Genomic DNA, 4,939 nt, shown 5'->3' on the forward strand with positions numbered 1-4,939 from the left:
GTCAAAAAAAAAAAAAAAAAAAAAAGGAAAATGCATAAGCATAAGTGTAACTTTAAAATTAGATTTCTCACTTTAATTTAAAGTGTAACTTTAAAATTAGATTTCTCACTTTAATTTAAAGTCTGAATAGGTAACCCAATTACATGGTTCAGGGTATACAGTCCTATTGGCATCCAGTTTTCTTCCTTAAAGTACACCAGTGTCAAAAAATATATGTTTTACATATTTTTCTGTGATAATTTACGCATATGCAAATACATGTAGCTATTCTTTCTTTTCATTTTAACAAAAAGGGTACCATTATAAGCATTGTGCTCCTTGCATTTTTCACTGACTATATTTTGGAGCTTTTATCATATCGCTATACAGAAAGACTCTTCATTCCTTTTTGTGGCTACATACTGTCATATTCCTTGGATGTATTATAGCATAATTTATTTAACCAGTCCTTTTGACGGACATTTAAGTTATTGCTAATTGTTTGCTATTACAAACAGTGCTGCAATACCCTCACACTGCACATGCCAAACAGGGGCCATATCACCCGCAAAGGGGTGAAAATGGGTTCTTGGCAGGGGCAAAGAAATTTCTCTTTTTCTTTATAATGAACAGATATGCATACAGCACACAAATAAATATACATACAGCACACAAATAGATATACAGTATATCTATGGTATTATAATTCTTGAGGGGGTAGAGAGCAAAGAAAAAAATATCTAAAATGGTTCCTTGGGATGCCAACAATAAAAACACTGTTGATGGCCGGGCACGGTGGCCCACACCTGTAATCCCAGCACTTTGGGAGGCCAAGGAGGGTGGATCATGAGGTCAGGAGATCAAGACCAGCCTGACCAACATATGAAACCCTGTCTCTACTAAAAATACAAAAATTAGCTGGGTGTGGTGGCACATGCCTATAATCCCAGCTACTCAGGAGGCTGAGGCAGGAGAATCGCTTGACCCTAGGAGGCAGAGGTGGCAGTGACCCGGGATTGCGCCATTGCACTCCATATATACATATATATATGTATATTTATATACATATATATATGTATATAAATTAGCCGGGCATGGTGGGGCATGCCTATAGTCTCAGCTACTCAGGAGGCTGAATGAGGCAGGCGATTTGGTTGAACTCGGGAGGTGGAGGTTGCTGTGAGTGGAAATCACACCACTGCACACACTCCAGCCTGGGTGACAGAGCAAGACTCTGTCTTAAAAAAAAAAAAAAAAAAATTGAGAAACGCTACTGTAGCCCAGTCACCCTGTCAAGGGGGTACAGGACTGCCAGCTAGGAACAGCTGAGACTCAACCATGCTGGCATGACACACTCTGTAGGAACTGTGCTCATTGATGTTGGAGCAAAGCTGGGATGCTGAGAGCAAAGAGGAATGGAGGTGACTGTCGGAAACGTCCCAGAAGGTTGGTAGTCTTGAGTTTACTGGCATCTGGGCCAAGGAGGGCTGTCCTACCAGGAGCTTGGGAACCCTGGGAGCCTTGGACTCCGGTTTTGTGTGTGGGGCAGGACATGAAACGAACCAGGGAACGTCTCCAGTGACAATCTCACCTCTTAACTTAGAAACATTTGAATTGTTATTGTAGCTTCCTTTTTTTTTTTCTTTGAGACAGAGTCTCGCTCTGTGGCCCAGGCTGGAGTGCAGTGGCACAATCTTAGCTCACTGCAACCTCTGTCTCCCTGGTTCAAGCCATTCTCCTGCCTCAGCCTCCCGAGTAGCTGGGATTACAGGAGCACGCCACCACGCCTGGCTAATGTTTACATTTTTTGTAGAGACGGGGTTTCACCGTGTTGGCCAGGCTGGTCTCGACCTCCTGACCTCAGGTGATCGGCCCGCCTTGGCCTCCCAAAGTGCTGGAATTACAGGCCTGAGCTACCACACCGGGTCCAGTTTCTTCTTAATTTTAGAGTTTCTGGATTTAAAAAAATTCTCCCAAAGGGCACTTGGGAAATGTCCTCTCCACTCGTGAACTCATTTGGCACCAGTCAGGTTTTAGAATAACTCATACTCTCCTTTGTGTGTAATTACAGTTGGCATTCTTTGAGAAAAAGAGGAATAAAGGGGTCATGACCGAAACATAGTCGTTTATGAATTATTGTGAGTCCTTCTCTAGTTAAAAGCCAGTTAACACACACCAAGCATTTTATCCACTGAAGATTTGTTGGGGGTCACGGGTATCTATGAGTCTCTTTCAAAACCTCTCTCTGCTACTCACACGGAAGCCATTGCTCTCCCCACACCCTGCCGCTTCTAGCAAGCTTGTTCTCTGCTTCCAAACCCATTGCCAGTCCTTGTCCAGCCTTCTGGGGAATAAGCTGGCTTCCTGTGTCCGAATGGGGAAGACAGTTTCTGTTCCTATTGTTCATCAGGAACCAGTCAGGTTGCAGACATAGCCAGTCTCAGGACAGGAGAGGCAAACAAGGTCACCAAAATGCCAAGACAGCCCTTGAAATACAGCCAGAGGAACCAAGCTGCACTTACGAGAATTCCAGCTCTGACTGGAAGGTGTGCCTGCGGCAGGTGAGGGGGACTCCTTAGCTGTGCAAGGTGCCGGCTCCAGGAGCTCTTGCTGACTGCCAGCTGCCTTCTGAGGAAGGTGGACCCTGCACCTTCCTCCTCCACCGTCCACCCTGTTTTCTAAATCTCTCTCTCTCTCTCTCTCTCTCTCCCTTTCTCAGACAGGGTCTTGCTCTGTTGCCCAAGCTGGAGTTCAGTGGTGAGATCACGGCTCACTGCAGCCTCGACCTCCCAGGCCCGAGGGATCTTCCCCCCTCAACCTCCCAAGTAGCTGGGACCACAGGCACATGCCACTATGTCCGACTAATTTTTTTTGTTGTTTGTTTCTCAGAGAGATGGGGGTCTCCTTATGTTGTCTGGCTGGTCTTGAACTCCTGGGCTCAAGTGATCCTCCTGCCTCAGCCTCCTGAGTAGCTGAGACTAGAGGCATGCACCAACACACCCAGCTAATTTTTTATTTTTTGTAGAGACAGGGTCTCACTTTGTTGCCCAGACTGGTCTCAAACTCCTGGGCTCAAGCCATTCTTCCACCTCAGCCTCCCAAAGTGCTGGGATTATAGGTGTGAGCCACTGCATGTGACTTGTTTTTTCAAAGCACTGGGGTAACAGAGGACAGCTGGTAGCAACCTGAGGAGTCATCTTGTCTACAGTTGTTGAGTGCAATGATATGAGAAACAAAAGATCCTTGAGCTTTGTTTTCTTTTTTCGTAGAAGGAGTTTTGCTCTTGTTGCCCAGGCTGAAGTGTAATGGTGCTATCTTGGCTCACTGCAACCTCCGCCTCCCAGGTTCAAGCGATTCTCCTGCCTCAGCCTCCCTAGTGGGTTAGACTACAGGTGCCTGCCACCACACCCAGTTAATTTTTTGTATTTTTAGTAGAGACAGGGTTTCACTATGTTGGCCAGGCTGGTCTCGAACTCCTTACCTCAGGAGATCCACCCATCTCAGCCTCCCCAAGTGCTGGGATTACAGGCGTGACCCCCTGTACCTGGCTGGATCCTCCAGCTTTGCATTCACTCCATAGGCCCTCCATACACCACTTGCCCGACCTCTTCAGCTTCCACCTCCCAACAATGCTCCTTCCACACCCGTGAGAAGCTGAGAAGCAGAGAGAAGCTGAGAAGCAGAGAGAAGCAGACCTCAGATGTGGGAAACACAGTGTGTGCTGAAAACGTCTGCAGCTGCAGGTCGCTCAGAGGTGGTCCCCCAGGGGGATGTCTGCTGTATAAGGTGGTCCCAGTTTCCCAATAAGAATCTCCAAAGAGTTATCGGTGTAGTTTTCATTTGCATTTCTTTTCCTAGTGAGGCTATCTTTCATATACTAAAAGTCATATACATTTCATTTTCTGTGAACTGTTAATCATGTTTGCTCACTTTCCCTATCATATTAGTTTATTGATCCTTATGGATTTCTATGAGATTTTATGTCTTCAGGAAATTAATCTTGCTGGAAAATGAAGTGCAAGTATGTCCTACTTTGACATTTGCTTTTTGACTTTGATCACAGCAGGTTTGTCAAGCATACTGTTTTCATTTTATGGTCAAACGTATCAATCTTTTCCTTTATGGCTTCAGGAACTTCAGTGATAATTAAGTAACTTTTGTCTTTTTAAATGTATGTTTCCAACGAACGAACGAACGAATGAACGAAAGAAGAAAGAAAGAAAGAAAGAAAGAAAGAAAGAAAGAAAGAAAGAAAGAAAGAAAGAAAGAAAATCTTAGAAAATAAGACAACTGATTAGGGCGGAACATGGTGCCCTGGGTAGGCTAATCAGAGAAACGTTGCAAATTAATATTCTTCAAATATTTATTTAAATTTATTTAAGCTGAGTGCAGTGGCTCATGCCAAAATCTCAGCAATTTGGAAGGCTAAGGGAGGAGCATCCCTTGAGGCCAGGAGTTTGAGACCAGCCTGGGGAACACAGTGAGACTCCCATCTCTTAAAAAAAATTAAATTAGCTGGACATGGTGGTGCATGCCCATTGTCCCAGGAGGCTGAGGCAGGAGAATTGCTTGAGCCTAGGAGATTGAGGCTGCAATGAACTATGATTGCACCACTGCACTCCAGCTTGGGTGACAGAGTGAGACCTGTCTCTAAAAAATAAGGACTAAAAAGGCCAGGCACGGTGGCTCACACCTGTAATGCCAGCACTTTGGGAGGCCGACGTGGGCAGATCATGAGGTGAGGAGTTCGAGACAAGCCTGGCAAATATAGTGAAACCCTGTCTCTACTAAAATACAAAAAATTAGCCGGGTGTGGTGGCAGGTGCCTGTAATCTCAGCTACACAGGAGGCTGAAGCAGGAGAATCACTTGAACTGGGAGGTGGAGGTTGCAGTGAGCCAAGATCATGCCATTGCACTCTTTAAGAATGTTGAATATTGACCCCCACTCTCTTCTGGCTT

This window comes from Rhinopithecus bieti, unplaced genomic scaffold (assembly GCF_001698545.2).
Source record: "Rhinopithecus bieti isolate Rb0 unplaced genomic scaffold, ASM169854v2 scaffold_6782, whole genome shotgun sequence".
NCBI lineage: Eukaryota > Metazoa > Chordata > Mammalia > Primates > Cercopithecidae > Rhinopithecus > Rhinopithecus bieti.